The sequence below is a fragment of the Heterodontus francisci genome, chromosome 40, assembly GCF_036365525.1.
Source record: "Heterodontus francisci isolate sHetFra1 chromosome 40, sHetFra1.hap1, whole genome shotgun sequence".
NCBI classification, from domain to species: domain Eukaryota; kingdom Metazoa; phylum Chordata; class Chondrichthyes; order Heterodontiformes; family Heterodontidae; genus Heterodontus; species Heterodontus francisci.
Genome location: NC_090410.1, coordinates 41,596,443 through 41,618,419, shown reverse-complemented (window position 1 = coordinate 41,618,419; position 21,977 = coordinate 41,596,443).

The following is a 21,977-nucleotide window of genomic DNA, read 5'->3' as shown; positions in this document are numbered from 1 at the left end:
AACTCTGTGACACACTTTGACACTCTCTGACACTCACTGACTTTCTCTGAAACTCTCTGACAATCTCTGAAACACTCTGAAACTGTCTGAAACTCTCTGACAATCTCTGACACTCTCTGAATCTCTCTGAATCACTCTGACATTCTGTGACACTCTCTGAAACTCTCTGACACTCTCTGAAACTTTCTGACACACTCTGAAACTCTCTGAAGCTCTCTGAAACTCTCTGAAACTCTCTGACACTCTCTGACACTCTCTGAAACTCTCTGAAACTCTCTGACACTCTCTGACACTCTCTGAAACTCTCTGACAATCTCTGGCACACTCAGAAACTGTCAGAAACTCTCAGGCACTCTCTGACACTCTCAGAAATTCTCTAAACCTCTCTGACACTCTCTGAAACCCTCTGACACTCTCTGACACTCTCTGAAACTCTTTGACACTCTTTGACACTCTCAGACACTGTCTGACTCTCTCTGAAACGCTCTGAAAGTCTCTGACACTCTCTGACACTCCCTGACACTCTCTGAAGCTTTCTGAAACTCTCTGACACTCTGTGACACCCTCTGAAACTCTCTGAAACTCTCGGACACTCTCTGAAACTTTCTGACACTCTCTGAAACTCTTTGTAACTCTCTGACACTCTCAGAAACTCTCAGAAGCTCTTTGAAACTCTCTTACACTCTCTGACACTCTCTGAGACTCTCAGACACTCTCAGACACTCTCTGACACTCTCTGACACTATTTGAGACTCTCTGAAACTCTCTGACACTCTCTGAAACTCTCTGACACTCTCTGACACTCTCTGACACTCTCTGAAACTCTCTGACACTCTCTGACACTCTCAGACACTCGCTGACAATCTGTGACACGTTCTGAAACTCTCGGACACTATCTGACACTTTCTGAATCTCTCGGAAACTCTCTGAATCTCTCTGAAACTCTCCGACACTCTGTGACACTCTCTGAAGCTTTCTGGCACTCTCTGACACTCTCTGAATACCTCTGGCACTCTCTGAAAATCTCTGACACTCTCTGAAACTCTGTGACACTCTCTGAAAGACTCTGACACTCTCTCACACTCTCAGACACTCTCTGACACTTTCTGAAACTCTCTGACGCGATCTGACTCTTTCTGTAACTCTCGGACACTCTCTGACACACTCTGCAACTCTATGACACTATGTGACACTCACTGACACTCTCTGAATCTCTCTGAAAAGCTCTGACACTCTGTGACACTCTCTGAAACTCTCTGAAAGTCCCTGACACTCTCTGACTCTCTCTGAAACTTTCTGACACTCTCTGACACTCTCTGAACATCTCTGAAACTCTCTGAAAATCTCTGACACTCTCAGACACTCTCTGACACTCTCTGAAACATTCTGAAACTCTCTGACGCTATCTGACACTTTCTGAATTTCTCGGACACTCTCTGAATCTCTCTGAAACTCTCCGACACTCTGTGACACTCTCTGAAAGTTTCTGGCACTCTCTGACACTCTCTGAAGATCTCTGTAACTCTCTGAAAATCTCTGACACTCTCTGAAACTCTCTGACACTCACTGACACTCTGTGGCACTCACTGACACTCTCTGAAGATCTCTGAAACACTCTGAAAATCTCTGACACTCTCTGAAACTCTGTGACACTCTCTGAAACACTCTGACACTCTCTGACACTCTCCGGCACACTCAGAAACTGTCAGAAACACTCAGGCACTCTCTGACACTCTCAGAAATTCTCTAAAACTCTCTGACACTCTCTGAAACCCTCTGACACTCTCTGACACTCTCTGAAACTCTTTGACACTCTTTGACACTCTCAGACACTGTCTGACTCTCTCTGAAACGCTCTGAAAATCTCTGACACTCTGTGACACTCTGTGACAATCTCAGATACTCTCTGAATCTCTCAGACACACTCCGACACACTCAGAAACTCTCAGAAAGTCTCTGAATCGCTCTGACACTCTCTGAAACTCTCTGACACTATCTGACGCTCTCTTACACTCTCTGAAACTCTGTGACACACTTTGACACTCTCTGACACTCACTGACTTTCTCTGAAACTCTCTGACACTCTCTGAAATACTCTGAAACTGTCTGAAACTCTCTGACAATCTCTGACACTCTCTGAATCTCTCTGAATCACTCTGACACTCTGTTACACTCTCTGAAACTCTCTGACACTCTCTGAAACTTTCTGAAACTCTCAGACACTCTCAGACACTCTCAGACACTCTCAGACACTCTCAGACACTCTCAGACACTCTCTGACACTATCTGAGACTCTCTGAAACTCTCTGACACTCTCTGAAATTCTCTGAAACTCTCTGACACTCTCTGAAACTCTCTGACACTCTCAGACACTCTCTGACACTCTGTGACACTTTCTGAAACTCTCTGACTATATCTGACACTTTCTGAATCTCTCGGACACTCTCTGAATCTCTCTGAAACTCTCCGACACTCTGTCACACTCTCTGAAACTTTCTCGCACTCTCTGACACTCTCTGAAGATCTCTGAAACTCTCCGAAAATCTCTGACACTCTCTGAAACTCTGTGAAACTCTCTGAAACACTCTGACACTCTCTGACATTCTCAGACACTCTCAGACACTCTCTGACACTCTGTGACACTCTCTGAAACTCTCTGAAACTCTCTCACACTCTCTGACTCTCTCTGAAACTTTCTGACACTCTCTGACACTCTCTGAACATCTCTGAAACTCTCTGAAAATCTCTGACACTCTCTGACACTCTGTGACACTCTCAGATACTCTCTGACTCTCTCAGACACACTCCGACACACTCAGAAACTCTCAGAAACCCTCTGAAACTCTCTGACAATCTCTGACACTCTCTGAATCTCTCTGAATCACTCTGACACTCTGTGACACTCTCTGAAACTCTCTGACACTCTCTGAAACTTTCTGACACACTCTGAAACTCTCTGAAGCTCTCTGAAACTCTCTGAAACTCTCTGACACTCTCTGACACTCTCTGAAACTCTCTGAAACTCTCTGACACTCTCTGACACTCTCTGAAACTCTCTGACAATCTCTGGCACTCTCAGACACTCTCAGACACTCTCTGAAGATCTCTGAAACTCTCTGACACTATCTGACACTTTCTGAATCTCTCGGACACTCTCTGAATCTCTCTGAAACTCTCCGAAACTCTGTCACACTCTCTGAAACTTTCTCGCACTCTCTGACACTCTCTGAAGATCTCTGAAACTCTCTGAAAATCTCTGACACTCTCTGAAACTCTGTGAAACTCTCTGAAACACTCTGACACTCTCTGACAGTATCTGACACTTTCTGAAACTCTCGGACACTCTCTGACACACTCTGCAACTCTGTGTCACTCTGTGACACTCTCTGACACTCTCTGAATCTCTCTGAAACTCTCTGACACTCTGTGACACTCTGTAACTCTCTGAAACTCCCTGACACTCTCTGACACTCTCTGAAACTTTCTGACACTCTCTGACACTCTCTGATCATCTCTGAAACTCTCTGAAAATCTCTGACACTCTCTGACACTCTGTGACACTCTCAGATACTCTCTGACTCCCGCAGACACACTTCGACACACTCAGAAACTCTCAGAAACTCTCTGGCACTCTCTGACTTTCTCAGAAACTCTCTGAAACTCTCTGAAACTCTCTGACACTCTCTGAAACTCTTTGACACTCTTTGACACTCTGTGACACTGTCTGACTCTCCCTGAAACTCTCTGACACTCTCTGACACTCCCTGACACTCTCTGAAACTCTCTGACACTCTCTGAAACTCTTTGACACTCTTTGACAATCTCAGACACTGTCTGACTCTATCTGAAACTCTCTGACACTCTCTGACATTCCCTGACACTGTCTGAAGCTCTCTGACACTCTCTGACACTCTCTGAAACTCTCTGAAACTCTCTGACACTCTCTGAAACTCTCTGACAATCTCTGACACTCTCAGACACTCTCTGACACTTTCTGAAACTCTCTGACACTATCTGACACTTTCTGAATCTCTCGGACACTCTCTGAATCTCTCTGACACTCTCCGGCACTCTGTGACACTCTCTGAAACTTTCTGGCACTCTCTGACACTCTCTGAAGATCTCTGAAACTCTCTGAAAATCTCTGACACTCTCTGAAACTCTCTGACACTCACTGACACTCTGTGGCACTCACTGACACTCTCTGAAGATCTCTGAAACTCTCTGAAAATCTCTGACACTCTCTGAAACTCTGTGACACTCTCTGAAACACTCTGACAATCTCTGACACTCTCCGGCACACTCAGAAACTGTCAGAAACTCTCAGGCACTCTCTGACACTCTCAGAAATTCTCTGAAACTCTCTGACACTCTCTGAAACCCTCTGACACTCTCTGACACTCTCTGACACTCTCTGAAACTCTTTGACACTCTTTGACACTCTCAGACACTCTCTGAAGCTTTCTGAAACGCTCTGACACTCTGTGACACCCTCTGAAGCTCTCTGAAACTCTCGGACAATCTCTGAAACTTTCTGACACTCTCTGAAACTCTCTGAAACTCTTTGTAACTCTCTGACACTCTCAGAAACTCTCAGAAGCTCACTGAAACTCTCTGAAACTCTCTGAAACTCTCAGACACTCTCAGACACTCTCTGACACTCTCTGACACTATCTGAGACTCTCTGAAACTCTCTGACACTCTCTGAAATTCTCAGAAACTCTCAGAAACCCTCTGAAACACTCTGACACTCTCTGAAACTCTCTGACACTCTCTGACGCTCTCTGACACTCTCTGAAACTCTGTGACACACTTTGACACTCTCTGACACTCACTGACTGTCTCTGAAACTCTCTGACATTCTCTGAAACTCTCTGAAACTGTCTGACAATCTCTGGCAATCTCTGACAATCTCTGATTCTCTCTGAATCACTCTGACACTCTGTGACACTCTCTGAAACTCTCTGACACTCTCTGAAACTTTCTGACACTCTCTGAAACTCTCTGAAGCTCTCTGAAACTCTCTGAAACTCTCTGACACTCTCTGACACTCTCTGAAACTCTCTGAAACTCTCTGACACTCTCTGACACTCTCTGACACTCTCTGAAACTCTCTGACACTATCTGACACTTTCTGAATCTCTCGGACACTCTCTGAAACTCTCCGACACTCTGTCACACTATCTGAAACTTTCTCGCACTCTCTGACACTCTCTGAAGATCTCCGAAACTCTCTGAAAATCTCTGACACTCTCTGAAACTCTGCGAAACTCTCTGAAACACTCTGACACTCTCTGACATTCTCAGACACTCTCAGACACTCTCTGACACTCTGTGACACTTTCTGAAACTCTCTGACTATATCTGACACTTTCTGAATCTCTCAGACACTCTCTGAATCTCTCTGAAACTCTCCGACACTCTGTGACACTCTCTGAAACTTTCTGGCACTCTCTGACACTCTCTGAAACTCTCTGACACTATCTGACACTTTCTGAATCTCTCGGACACTCTCTGAAACTCTCCGACACTCTGTCACACTATCTGAAACTTTCTCGCACTCTCTGACACTCTCTGAAGATCTCCGAAACTCTCTGAAAATCTCTGACACTCTCTGAAACTCTGCGAAACTCTCTGAAACACTCTGACACTCTCTGACATTCTCAGACACTCTCAGACACTCTCTGACACTCTGTGACACTTTCTGAAACTCTCTGACTATATCTGACACTTTCTGAATCTCTCAGACACTCTCTGAATCTCTCTGAAACTCTCCGACACTCTGTGACACTCTCTGAAACTTTCTGGCACTCTCTGACACTCTCTGAAGATCCCTGGCACTCTCTGAAAATCTCTGACACTCTCTGAAACTCTGCGACACTCTCTGAAAGACTCTGACACTCTCTTACTCTCTCAGACACTCTCTGACACTCTCTGACACTTTCTGAAACTCTCTGACACTACCTGACTCTTTCTGAAACACTCGGACACTCTCTGACACACTCTGCAACTCTATGACACTCTGTGACACTCTCTGAATCTCTCTGAAAAGCTCTGACACTCTCTGAAACTCTCTGAAACTCTCTGACACTCTCTGACACTCTCTGAAGATCTCTGAAACTCTCTGACACTATCTGACACTTTCTGAATCTCTCGGACACTCTCTGAATCTCTCTGAAACTCTCCGACACTCTGTCACACTCTCTGAAACTTTCTCGCACTCTCTGACACTCTCTGAAGATCTCTGAAACTCTCTGAAAATCTCTGACACTCTCTGAAACTCTGTGAAACTCTCTGAAACACTCTGACACTCTCTGACATTCTCAGACACTCTCAGACACTCTCTGACACTCTGTGACACTTTCTGAAACTCTCTGACTATATCTGACACTTTCTGAATCTCTCAGACACTCTCTGAATCTCTCTGAAACTCTCCGACACTCTGTGACACTCTCTGAAACTTTCTGGCACTCTCTGACACTCTCTGAAGATCCCTGGCACTCTCTGAAAATCTCTGACACTCTCTGAAACTCTGCGACACTCTCTGAAAGACTCTGACACTCTCTTACTCTCTCAGACACTCTCTGACACTCTCTGACACTTTCTGAAACTCTCTGACACTACCTGACTCTTTCTGAAACACTCGGAAACTCTCTGACACACTCTGCAACTCTATGACACTCTGTGACACTCTGTGAAACTCTCTGAATCTCTCTGAAAAGCTCTGACACTCTGTGACACTCTCTGAAACTCTCTGAAACTCTCTGACACTCTCTGACACTCTCTGAAACTTTCTGACACTCTCTGACACTCTCTGAACATCTCTGAAACTCTCTGAAAATCTCTGACACTCTCTGACACTCTGTGACACTCTCAGATACTCTCTGACTCTCTCAGACACACTCCGACACACTCAGAAACTCTCAGAAACCCTCTGGAACTCTCTGACACTCTCAGAAAGTCTCTGAAACTCTCTGACACTCTCTGAAACTCTCTGACACTCTCTGACGCTCTCTGACACTCTCTGAAACTCTGTGACACACTTTGACACTCTCTGACACTCACTGACTGTCTCTGAAACTCTCTGACACTCTCTGAAACTCTCTGAAACTGTCTGACAATCTCTGGCAATCTCTGACAATCTCTGAATCTCTCTGAATCACTCTGACACTCTGTGACACTCTCTGAAACTCTCTGACACTCTCTGAAACTTTTCTGACACTCTCTGAAACTCTCTGAAGCTCTCTGAAACTCTCTGAAACTCTCTGACCCTCTCTGACACTCTCTGAAACTCTCTGAAACTCTCTGACACTCTCTGACACTCTCTGAAGATCTCTGAAACTCTCTGACACTATCTGACACTTTCTGAATCTCTCGGACACTCTCTGAATCTCTCTGAAACTCTCCGACACTCTGTCACACCCTCTGAAACTTTCTCGCACTCTCTGACACTCTCTGAAGATCTCTGAAACTCTCTGAAAATCTCTGACACTCTCTGAAACTCTGTGAAACTCTCTGAAACAATCTGACACTCTCTGACATTCTCAGACACTCTCTGACACTCTCTGACACTTTCTGAAACTCTCTGACACTATCTGAAACTCTCTGACACTATCTGTAACTCTCTGAAACTCTCTGACACTCTCTGACACTCTCTGACACTCTCTGAAACTCTCTGACAATCTCTGGCACTCTCAGACACTCTCAGACACTCTCTGAAGATCTCTGAAACTCTCTGACACTATCTGACACTTTCTGAATCTCTCGGACACTCTCTGAATCTCTCTGAAACTCTCCGAAACTCTGTCACACTCTCTGAAACTTTCTCGCACTCTCTGACACTCTCTGAAGATCTCTGGCGCTCTCTGAAAATCTCTGACACTCTCTGAAACTCTGTGAAACTCTCTGAAACACTCTGAAACTCTCTGACATTCTCTGAAACTCTCTGAAACTGTTTGTAACTCTCTGACACTCTCAGAAACTCTCAGAAGCTCTCTGAAACTCTCTGACAATCTCTGACACTCTCTGAAACTCTCAGACACTCTCAGACACTCTCGGACACTCTCTGACACTATCTGAGACTCTCTGAAACTCTCTGACACTCTCTGAAAGTCTCTGACACTCTCTGACACTCTCTGAAACTCTCTGACAGTCTCTGACACTCTCAGACACTCTCTGACACTCTGTGACACTTTCTGAAACTCTCTGACACTATCTGACTTTTTCTGAATCTCTCGGACACTCTCTGAATCTCTCTGAAACTCTCCGACACTCTGTGACACTCTCTCAAACTTTCTGGCACTCTCTGACACTCTCTGAAGATCTCTGACACTTTCTAAAACTCTCTGACACTATCTGATTTTTTCTGAAACTCTCGGACACTCTCTGACACACTCTGCAACTCTATGACAATCTGTGTCACTCTCTGACTCTCTCTGAATCTCTCTGAAAAGCTCTGACACTCTGTGACACTCTCTGAAAGTCTCTGAAACTCACTGACACTCTCTGAGTCTCTCTGAAACTTTCTGACACTCTCTGACACTCTCTGAACATCTCTGAAACTCTCTGAAAATCTCTGACACTCTCTGACACTCTGTGACACTCTCAGATACTCTCTGACTCTCTCAGACACACTCCGACACACTCAGAAACTCTCAGAAACTCTCTGGAACTCTCTGACACTCTCAAGAAGGCTCTGAAACACTCTGACACTCTCTGAAACTCTCTGACACTCTCTGACGCTCTCTGACACTCTCTGAAACTCTGTGACACTCTTTGACACTCTCTGACACTCACTGACACTCACTGACTCTCTCTGAGACTCTCTGACACTCTCTGAAACTGTCTGACACTCTCTGACAATCTCTGACACTCTCTGTATCTCTCTGAATCACTCTGACACTCTGTGACACTCTCTGAAACTCTCTGACAATCTCTGAAACTTTCTGACACTCTCTGAAACTCTCTGAAGCTCTCTGAAACTCTCTGAAACTCTCTGACTCTCTCAGAAACACTCAGAAACTCCCTGAAACTCTCTGAGACTCTCTGGCACTCTCTGAGACTCTCTGAAACTCTCTGACACTCTCTGAAACTCTCTGAAACTCTCTGACACTCTCTGACACTCTCTGAAACTCTCTGATAATCTCTGGCACTCTCAGACACTCTCAGACACTCTCTGAAGATCTCTGAAACTCTCTGACACTATCTGACACTTTCTGAATCTCTCGGACACTCTCTGAATCTCTCTGAAACTCTCCGACACTCTGTGACACTCTCTGAAACTTTCTCGCACTCTCTGAAACTCTCTGAAGATCTCTGAAACTCTCTGAAAATCTCTGACACTCTCTGAAACTCTGTGAAACTCTCTGAAACACTCTGAAACTCTCTGACATTCTCTGAAAATCTCTGAAACTGTTTCTAACTCTCTGACACTCTCAGAAACTCTCAGAAGCTCTCTGAAACTCTCTGACAATCTCTGACACTCTCTGAAACTCTCAGACACTCTCAGACACTCTCTGACACTATCTGAGACTCTCTGAAACTCTCTGACACTCTCTGACACTCTCTGAAACTGTCTGAAACTCTCTGACACTCTCTGACGCTCTCTGAAAGTCTCTGACACTCTCTGACACTCTCTGAAACTCTCTGACAGTCTCTGACACTCTCAGACACTCTCTGACACTCTGTGACAATTTCTGAAACTCTCTGACACTATCTGACTATTTCTGAATCTCTCTGACACTCTCTGAAACTCTGTGAAACTCTCTGAAACACTCTGAAACTCTCTGACATTCTCTGAAACTCTCTGAAACTGTTTCTAACTCTCTGACACTCTCAGAAACTCTCAGAAGCTCTCTGAAACTCTCTGACAATCTCTGACACTCTCTGAAACTCTCAGACACTCTCAGACACTCTCTGACACTATCTGAGACTCTCTGAAACTCTCTGACACTCTCTGACACTCTCTGAAACTGTCTGAAACTCTCTGACACTCTCTGACGCTCTCTGAAAGTCTCTGACACTCTCTGACACTCTCTGAAACTCTCTGACAGTCTCTGACACTCTCAGACACTCTCTGACACTCTGTGACAATTTCTGAAACTCTCTGACACTATCTGACTATTTCTGAATCTCTCGGACACTCTCTGAATCTCTCTGAAACTCTCCGACACTCTGTGACACTCTCTGAAACTTTCTGGCACTCTCTGACACTCTCTGAAGATCTCTGACACTTTCTGAAACTCTCTGACACTATCTGATTTTTTCTGAAAATCTCGGACACTCTCTGACACACTCTGCAACTCTATGACACTCTGTGACACTCTCTGACCCTCTCTGAATCTCTCTGAAAAGCTCTGACACTCTGTGACACTCTCTGAAACTCTCTGAAACTCTCTGAAACTCACTGACACTCTCTGAGTCTCTCTGAAACTTTCTGACACTCTCTGACACTCTCTGAACATCCCTGAAACCCTCTGAAAATCTCTGACACTCTCTGACACTCTGTGACACTCTCAGATACTCTCTGACTCTCTCAGACACACTCCGACACACTCAGAAACTCTCAGAAACTCACTGGAACTCTCTGACACTCTCAGGAAGGCTCTGAAACTCTCTGACACTATCTGACTTTTTCTGAATCTCTCGGACACTCTCTGAATCTCTCTGAAACTCTCCGACACTCTGTGACACTCTCTCAAACTTTCTGGCACTCTCTGACACTCTCTGAAGATCTCTGACACTTTCTAAAACTCTCTGACACTATCTGATTTTTTCTGAAACTCTCGGACACTCTCTGACACACTCTGCAACTCTATGACAATCTGTGTCACTCTCTGACTCTCTCTGAATCTCTCTGAAAAGCTCTGACACTCTGTGACACTCTCTGAAAGTCTCTGAAACTCACTGACACTCTCTGAGTCTCTCTGAAACTTTCTGACACTCTCTGACACTCTCTGAACATCTCTGAAACTCTCTGAAAATCTCTGACACTCTCTGACACTCTGTGACACTCTCAGATACTCTCTGACTCTCTCAGACACACTCCGACACACTCAGAAACTCTCAGAAACTCTCTGGAACTCTCTGACACTCTCAAGAAGGCTCTGAAACACTCTGACACTCTCTGAAACTCTCTGACACTCTCTGACGCTCTCTGACACTCTCTGAAACTCTGTGACACTCTTTGACACTCTCTGACACTCACTGACACTCACTGACTCTCTCTGAGACTCTCTGACACTCTCTGAAACTGTCTGACACTCTCTGACAATCTCTGACACTCTCTGTATCTCTCTGAATCACTCTGACACTCTGTGACACTCTCTGAAACTCTCTGACAATCTCTGAAACTTTCTGACACTCTCTGAAACTCTCTGAAGCTCTCTGAAACTCTCTGAAACTCTCTGACTCTCTCAGAAACACTCAGAAACTCCCTGAAACTCTCTGAGACTCTCTGGCACTCTCTGAGACTCTCTGAAACTCTCTGACACTCTCTGAAACTCTCTGAAACTCTCTGACACTCTCTGACACTCTCTGAAACTCTCTGATAATCTCTGGCACTCTCAGACACTCTCAGACACTCTCTGAAGATCTCTGAAACTCTCTGACACTATCTGACACTTTCTGAATCTCTCGGACACTCTCTGAATCTCTCTGAAACTCTCCGACACTCTGTGACACTCTCTGAAACTTTCTCGCACTCTCTGAAACTCTCTGAAGATCTCTGAAACTCTCTGAAAATCTCTGACACTCTCTGAAACTCTGTGAAACTCTCTGAAACACTCTGAAACTCTCTGACATTCTCTGAAAATCTCTGAAACTGTTTCTAACTCTCTGACACTCTCAGAAACTCTCAGAAGCTCTCTGAAACTCTCTGACAATCTCTGACACTCTCTGAAACTCTCAGACACTCTCAGACACTCTCTGACACTATCTGAGACTCTCTGAAACTCTCTGACACTCTCTGACACTCTCTGAAACTGTCTGAAACTCTCTGACACTCTCTGACGCTCTCTGAAAGTCTCTGACACTCTCTGACACTCTCTGAAACTATCTGACAGTCTCTGACACTCTCAGACACTCTCTGACACTCTGTGACAATTTCTGAAACTCTCTGACACTATCTGACTATTTCTGAATCTCTCTGACACTCTCTGAAACTCTGTGAAACTCTCTGAAACACTCTGAAACTCTCTGACATTCTCTGAAACTCTCTGAAACTGTTTCTAACTCTCTGACACTCTCAGAAACTCTCAGAAGCTCTCTGAAACTCTCTGACAATCTCTGACACTCTCTGAAACTCTCAGACACTCTCAGACACTCTCTGACACTATCTGAGACTCTCTGAAACTCTCTGACACTCTCTGACACTCTCTGAAACTGTCTGAAACTCTCTGACACTCTCTGACGCTCTCTGAAAGTCTCTGACACTCTCTGACACTCTCTGAAACTCTCTGACAGTCTCTGACACTCTCAGACACTCTCTGACACTCTGTGACAATTTCTGAAACTCTCTGACACTATCTGACTATTTCTGAATCTCTCGGACACTCTCTGAATCTCTCTGAAACTCTCCGACACTCTGTGACACTCTCTGAAACTTTCTGGCACTCTCTGACACTCTCTGAAGATCTCTGACACTTTCTGAAACTCTCTGACACTATCTGATTTTTTCTGAAAATCTCGGACACTCTCTGACACACTCTGCAACTCTATGACACTCTGTGACACTCTCTGACCCTCTCTGAATCTCTCTGAAAAGCTCTGACACTCTGTGACACTCTCTGAAACTCTCTGAAACTCTCTGAAACTCACTGACACTCTCTGAGTCTCTCTGAAACTTTCTGACACTCTCTGACACTCTCTGAACATCCCTGAAACCCTCTGAAAATCTCTGACACTCTCTGACACTCTGTGACACTCTCAGATACTCTCTGACTCTCTCAGACACACTCCGACACACTCAGAAACTCTCAGAAACTCACTGGAACTCTCTGACACTCTCAGGAAGGCTCTGAAACACTCTGAAACTCTCTGAAACTCTCTGACACTCTCTGACGCTCTCTGACACTCTCTGAAACTCTGTGACACTCTTTGACACTCTCTGACACTCACTGACTCTCTCTGAAACTCTCTGACACTCTCTGAAACTCTCTGAAACTGTCTGACACTCTCTGACAATCTCTGACACTCTCTGAATCTCTCTGAATCACTCTGACACTCTGTGACACTCTCTGAAACTCTCTGACACTCTCTGAAACTTTCTGACATTCTCTGAAACTCTCTGTAGCTCTCTGAAACTTTCTGAAACTCTCTGAATCTCTCAGAAACACTCAGAAACGCTGTGAAAGTCTCTGACACTCTCTGACACTCTCTGACACTCTCTGAAACTCTCTGAAACTCTCTGACATTATCTGAAACTCTCTGAAACTCTCTGACACTCTCTGACACTCTCTGACACTCTCTGAAACTCTCTGACAATCTCTGGCACTCTCAGACACTCTCAGACACTCTCTGAAGATCTCTGAAACTCTCTGACACTATCTGACACTTTCTGAATCTCTCGGACACTCTCTGAATCTCTCTGAAACTCTCCGACACTCTGTGACACTCTCTGAAACTTTCTCGCACTCTCTGACACTCTCTGAAGATCTCTGAAACTCACTGACATTCTCAGACAGTCTCTGACACTCTCTGACACTTTCTGAAACTCTCTGACAGTATCTGACACTTTCTGAAACTCTCGGACACTCTATGACACACTCTGCAACTCTGTGACACTCTGTGACACTCTGTGACCCTCTGTGACACTCTCTGAATCTCTCTGACACTCTGTGACACTCTGTAACTCTCTGAAACTCCCTGACACTCTCTGACACTCTCTGAAACTTTCTGACACTCTCTGACACTCTCTGAACATCTCTGAAACTCTCTGAAAATCTCTGACACACTCTGACACTCTGTGACACTCTCAGATACTCTCTGACTCCCGCAGACACACTCTACACACTCAGAAACTCTCAGAAACTCTCTGGCACTCTCTGACACTCTCAGAAACTCTCTGAAACTCTTTGACACTCTCTGAAACCCTCAGACACTCTCTGATACTCGCAGACACTCTCTGACACTCTTTGACACTCTCAGACACACTCTGACACTTTCTGAAACTCTCTGACACTATCTGACACTTTCTGAATCTCTCGGACAATCTCTGAATCTCTCTGAAACTCTCCGACACTCTGTGACACTCTCTGAAACTTTCTGGCACTCTCTAACACTCTCTGAAGATCTCTGAAACTCTCTGTAAATCTCTGACACTCGATGACTCTCTCTGAATCTCGCAGACACTCTCTGATACTCTCTGACAATCACTGACACTATCTGACACTGTCTGACAATCTCTGAAACGCTCTGACACTCACTGACACTCTGTGGCACTCACTGACACTCTCTGAAGATCTCTGAAACTCTCTGAAAATCTCTGACACTCTCTGAAATTCTGTGACCCTCTCTGAAACACTCTGACACTCTCTGACACTCTCCGGCACACTCAGAAACTGTCAGAAAGTCTCTGAAACACTCTGACACTCTCTGAAACCCTCTGACACTCTCTGACACGCTCTGAAACTCTTTGACACTCTTTGAAACTCTCAGACACTGTCTGACTCTCTCTGAGACTCTCTGAAAGTCTCTGACACTCCCTGACACTCCCTGACACTCTCTGAAGCTTTCTGAAACTCTCTGACACTCTGTGACACCCTCTGAAACTCTCTGAAACTCTCGGACACTCTCTGAAACTTTCTGACACTCTCTGAAACTCTCTGAAACTCTTTGTAACTCTCTGACACTCTCAGAAACTCTCAGAAGCTCTCTGAAACTCTCTGACACTCTCAGAAACTCTCTGCCACTCTCTGACACTATCTGACACTCTCTGAAACTCTCTGAGGCTCTCTGACACTCTCTGACACTCTCTGAAACTCTCTGACACTCTCTGAAATTCTCTGACACTCTCTGACACTCTCAGACACTCTCTGAAACTCTGTGACACTTTCTGAAATTCTCTGACACTATCTGACATTTTCTGTATCTCTCGGACACTCTCTGAATCTCTCTGAAACTCTCCGACACTCTGTGACACTCTCTGAAACTTTCTGGCACTCTCTGACACTCTCTGAAGATCTCTGGCACTCTCTGAAAATCTCTGACACTCTCTGAAACTCTGTGACACTCTCTGAAAGACTCTGACACTCTCTGACACTCTCAGACACTCTCTGACACTCTCTGACACTTTCTGAAACTCTCTGACACTATCTGACTATTTCTGAAACTCTCGGACACTCTCTGACACACTCTGAAGCTCTCTGAAAAGCTCTGACACTCTGTGACACTCTCAGAAACTCTCTGAAACTCCCTGACACTCTCTGACACTCTCTGAAACTCTGTGACACTTTCTGAAATTCTCTGACACTATCTGACACTTTCTGAATCTCTCGGACACTCTCTGAATCTCTCTGAAACTCTCCGACACTCTGTGACACTCTCGGAAACTTTCTGGCACTCTCTGACACTCTCTGAAGATCTCTGGCACTCTCTGAAAATCTCTGACACTCTCTGAAACTCTGTGACACTCTCTGAAAGACTCTGACACTCTCTGACACTCTCAGACACTCTCTGACACTCTCTGACACTTTCTGAAACTCTCTGACACTATCTGACTATTTCTGAAACTCTCGGACACTCTCTGACACACTCTGAATCTCTCTGAAAAGCTCTGACACTCTGTGACACTCTCAGAAACTCTCTGAAACTCCCTGACACTCTCTGACACTCTCTGAAAATCTCTGACACACTCTAACACTCTGTGACACTCTCTGATACTCTCTGACTCTCTCAGACACACTCCGACACACTCAGAATCTCACAGAAACTCTCTGGAACTCTGTGACACTCTCAGAAAGTCTCTGAAAATCTCTGAAACTCTGTGAAACTCTTTGACACTCTCTGACACTCACTGACTCTCTCTGAAACTCTCTGACACTCTCTGAAACTGTCTGACACTCTCTGACAATCTCTGACACTCTCTGTATCTCTCTGAATCACTCTGACACTCTGTGACACTCTCTGAAACTTTCTGACAATCTCTGAAACGTTCTGACACTCTCTGAAACTCGCTGAAGCTCATTGAAACTCTCTGAAACTCTCTGACTCTCTCAGAAACACTCAGAAACTCCCTGAAACTCTCTGAGACTCTCTGGCACTCTCTGAGACTCTCTGAAACTCTCTGACACTCTCTGAAACTCTCTGAAACTCTCTGACACTCTCTGACACTCTCTGAAACTCTCTGACAATCTCTGGCACTGTCAGACACTCTCAGACACTCTCTGAAGATCTCTGAAACTCTCTGACACTATCTGACACTTTCTGAATCTCTCGGACACTCTCTGAATCTCTCTGAAACTCTCCGACACTCTGTGACACTCTCTGAAACTTTCTCGCACTCTCTGAAACTCTCTGAAGATCTCTGAAACTCTCTGAAAATCTCTGACACTCTCTGAAACTCTGTGAAACTCTCTGAAACACTCTGAAACTCTCTGACATTCTCTGAAACTCTCTGAAACTGTTTGTAACTCTCTGACACTCTCAGAAACTCTCAGAAGCTCTCTGAAACTCTCTGACAATCTCTGACACTCTCTGAAACTCTCAGACACTCTCTGAAACTCTCTGACACTATCTGAGAGTCTCTGAAACTCTCTGACACTCTCTGACACTCTCTGAAACTGTCTGAAACTCTCTGACACTCTCTGGCGCTCTCTGAAAATCTCTGACACTCTCTGACACTCACTGACTCTCTCTGAAACTCTCTGACACTCTCTGAAACTGTCTGACACTCTCTGACAATCTCTGACACTCTCTGTATCTCTCTGAATCACTCTGACACTCTGTGACACTCTCTGAAACTTTCTGACAATCTCTGAAACGTTCTGACACTCTCTGAAACTCGCTGAAGCTCTCTGAAACTCTCTGAAACTCTCTGACTCTCGCAGAAACACTCAGAAACTCCCTGAAACTCTCTGAGACTCTCTGGCACTCTCTGAGACTCTCTGAAACTCTCTGACACTCTCTGAAACTCTCTGAAACTCTCTGACACTCTCTGACACTCTCTGAAACTCTCTGACAATCTCTGGCACTCTCAGACACTCTCAGACACTCTCTGAAGATCTCTGAAACTCTCTGACACTATCTGACACTTTCTGAATCTCTCGGACACTCTCTGAATCTCTCTGAAACTCTCCGACACTCTGTGACACTCTCTGAAACTTTCTCGCACTCTCTGAAACTCTCTGAAGATCTCTGAAACTCTCTGAAAATCTCTGACACTCTCTGAAACTCTGTGAAACTCTCTGAAACACTCTGAAACTCTCTGACATTCTCTGAAACTCTCTGAAACTGTTTGTAACTCTCTGACACTCTCAGAAACTCTCAGAAGCTCTCTGAAACTCTCTGACAATCTCTGACACTCTCTGAAACTCTCAGACACTCTCTGAAACTCTCTGACACTATCTGAGACTCTCTGAAACTCTCTGACACTCTCTGACACTCTCTGAAACTGTCTGAAACTCTCTGACACTCTCTGACGCTCTCTGAAAGTCTCTGACACTCTCTGACACTCTCTGAAACTCTCTGACAGTCTCTGACACTCTCAGACACTCTCTGACACTCTGTGACACTTTCTGAAACTCTCTGGCACTATCTGACTTTTTCTGAATCTCTCGGACACTCTCTGAATCTCTCTGAAACTCTCCGACACTCTGTGACACTCTCTGAAACTTTCTGGCACTCTCTGACACTCTCTGAAGATCTCTGACACTTTCTGAAACTCTCTGACACTATCTGATTTTTTCTGTAACTCTCGGACACTCTCTGACACACTCTGCAACTCTATGACACTCTGTGACACTCTCTGACCCTCTCTGAATCTCTCTGAAAAGCTCTGACACTCTGTGACACTCTCTGAAACTCTCTGAAACTCACTGACACTCTCTGAGTCTCTCTGAAACTTTCTGACACTCTCTGACACTCTCTGAACATCTCTGAAACTCTCTGAAAATCTCTGACACTCTCTGACACTCTGTGACACTCTCAGATACTCTCTGACTGTCTCAGACTCACTCCGACACACTCAGAAACTCTCAGAAACTCTCTGGAACTCTCTGACACTCTCAGGAAGGCTCTGAAACACTCTGACACTCTCTGAAACTCTCTGACACTCTCTGACGCTCTCTGACACTCTCTGAAACTCTGTGACACTCTTTGACACTCTCTGACACTCACTGACTCTCTCTGAAACTCTCTGACACTCTCTGAAACTCTCTGAAACTGTCTGACACTCTCTGACAATCTCTGACACTCTCTGAATCTCTCTGAATCACTCTGACACTCTGTGACACTCTCTGAAACACTGTGACACTCTCTGAAACTTTCTGACACTCTCTGAAACTCTCTGTAGCTCTCTGAAACTTTCTGAAACTCTCTGAATCTCTCAGAAACACTCAGAAACGCTGTGAAAGTCTCTGACACTCTCTGACACTCTCTGAAACTCTCTGACACTATCTGAAACTCTCTGAAACTCTCTGACACTCTCTGACACTCTCTGACACTCTCTGAAACTCTCTGACAATCTCTGGCACTCTCAGACACTCTCAGACACTCTCTGAAGATCTCTGAAACTCTCTGACACTATCTGACACTTTCTGAATCTCTCGGACACTCTCTGAATCTCTCTGAAACTCTCCGACACTCTGTGACACTCTCTGAAACTTTCTGGCACTCTCTGACACTCTCTGAAGATCTCTGGCGCTCTCTGAAAATCTCTGACACTCTCTGAAACTCTGTGACACACTCTGAAAGACTCTGACACTCTCTTACACTCTCAGACACTCTCCGACACTATCTGACTCTTTCTGAAACTCTCGGACACTCTCTGATACACTCTGCAACTCTATGACACTCTCTGAAACTCTCTGAAGCTCTCTGAAACTCTCTGACACTGTCTGAAACTCTCTGACAATCTCTGACACTCTCAGACACTCTCTGACACTCTCTGACACTTTCTGAAACTCTCTGACACTATATGACACTTTCTGAATCTCTCGGACACTATCTGAATCTCTCTGAAACTCTCCGACATTCTGTGACACTCTCTGAAACTTTCTCGCACTCTCTGACACTCTCTGAAGATCTCTGAAACTCTCTGAAAATCTCTGACACTCTCTGAAACTCTGTGAAACTCTCTGATACACTCTGACACTCTCTGACATTCTCAGACACTCTCTGACACTCTCTGACACTTTCTGAAACTCTCTGATGGTATCTAACACTTTCCGAAACTCTCGGACACTCTCTGACACACTCTGCAACTCTGTGTCACTCTGTGACACTCTCTGACACTCTCTGACACTCTCTGAATCTCTCTGAAACTCTCTGACACTCTGTGACACTCTGTAACTCTCTGAAACTCCCTGACACTCTCTGACACTCTCTGAAATTTTCTGACACTCTCTGACACTCTCTGAACATCTCTGAAACTCTCTGAAAATCTCTGACACTCTCTGACACTCTGTGACACTCTCAGATACTCTCTGACACCAGCAGACACACTTCGACACACTCAGAAACTCTCAGAAACTCTCTGGCACTCTCTGACACTCTCAGAAACTCTCTGAAACTCTTTGCCACTCTGAAACTCTCTGACACTCTCTGACACTCTCTGAAACTCTTTGACACTCTTTGACACTCTGTGACAATGTCTGCCTCTCTCTGAAACTCTCTGACACTCTCTGACACTCCCTGACACTGTCTGAAGCTCTCTGACACTCTCTGACACACTCTGAAACTCTCTGAAACTCTCTGACACTCTCTGACACTCTCTGAAACTCTCTGACAATCTCTGACACTCTCAGACACTCTCTGACACTCTCTGAAACATTCTGAAACTCTCTGACGCTATCTGACACTTTCTGAATCTCTCGGACACTCTCTGAATCTCTCTGAAACTCTCCGACACTCTGTGACACTCTCTGAAACTTTCTGGCACTCTCTGACACTCTCTGAATCTCTCTGAATCACTCTGACACTCTGTGACACACTCTGAAACTCTCTGACACACTCTGAAACTTTCTGACACTCTCTGAAACTCTCTGAAGCTCTCTGAAACTCTCTGACACTGTCTGACACTTTCTGAAACTCTCTGACACTATCTGACACTTTCTGAAACTCTCTGACACTATCTGACACTTTCTGAATCTCTTGGACACTATCTGAATCTCTCTGAAACTCTCCGACACTCTGTGACACTCTCTGAAACTTTCTCGCACTCTCTGACACTCTCTGAAGATCTCTGAAACTCTCTGAAAATCTCTGACACACTCTGAAACTCTGTGAAACTCTCTGATACACTCTGACACTCTCTGACATTCTCAGACACTCTCTGACACTCTCTGACACTTTCTGAAACTCTCTGATGGTATCTAACACTTTCTGAAACTCTCGGACAATCTCTGACACACTCTGCAACTCTGTGTCACTCTGTGACACTCTCTGACACTCACTGACACTCTCTGAATCTCTGTGAAAACCTCTGACACTCTGTGACACTCTCTGAAACTCTCTGAAAGTCCCTGACACTCTCTGACTCTCTCTGAAACTTTCTGACACTCTCTGACACTCTCTGAACATCTCTGAAACTCTCTGAAACTATCTGACACTTTCTGAAACTCTCGGACACTGTCTGACACTCTCTGCATCTCTGTGAAACTCTCTGACACTCTCTGACAGTCTCTGACACTCTCTGAATCTCTCTGAAACTCTCTGACACTCTGTGACAGTCTCTGACACTCTCTGAATATCTCTGAAACTCTCTGAACGTCTCTGAAACTCTCTGACACTCTCTGACACTCTCAGACACTCTCTCATACTCTCTGACACTTTCTGAATCTGTCGGACACCCTCTGACGCTCTCTGAATCTCTCTGAAACTCTCTGACACTCTCTGACACTCTCTGAAACTTTCTGGCAATCTCTGACACTCTCTGAAGATCTCTGAAAATCTCTGAAACATTCTGACACTCTCTGAGAGTCTCAGACACTCTCTGACACTCTCTGACATGACCTGAAACTCTCTGATACTATCTGACTCTTTCTGAAACTCTCGGACACTCTCTGACACTCTCTGAAACTCTCTGACACTCTCTGACACTCTCCGACTCTCGCTGACACTCTCTGATACTCTCTGACACTCACTGACACTCTGTGACACTCTCTGAAACTCTCTGACACTCTCTGACACTCTCTGAAACTTTCTGACTCTCACTGACACTCTGTGACACTCTCGGAAACTCTCTGACACTCTCTGACACTCTCTGAAACTCTTCCACTCTCTCTGACATTCTCCGATACTGTCTGACACTCTCTGAATCACTCTGAAGCTCTCTGACACTCTGTGACACTCTCTGAAATTTTCTTGCTGTCTCTGAAGATCTCTGAAACTCTCTGACACTCTCTGAAACTCTGTGACACTCTCTGAAACACACTGACACTCTCTGACACTCTCCGACACACTCAGTAACTGTCAGAAACTCTCAGGCACTCTCTGACACTCTCAGCAAGTCTCTGAAACTCTCTGACACTATCTGAACCTCTCTGACACTCTCTGACACTCTCTGACACTCTCTGAAACTCTTTGACACTCTCGGACACTGTCTGACTCTCTCTGAAAATCTCCGAAACTCTCTGACACTCTCTGACACTCCCTGACACTCTCTGAAGCTCTCTGAAACTCTCAGACACTCTCTGACACTCTCTGACACTTTCCGAAACTCTCTGACACTATCTGGCAGTTTCTGAAACTCTCGGACACTGTCTGACACACTCTGCAACTCTGTGAAACTCTCTGACACTCTCTGGCACTCTCTGACAGTC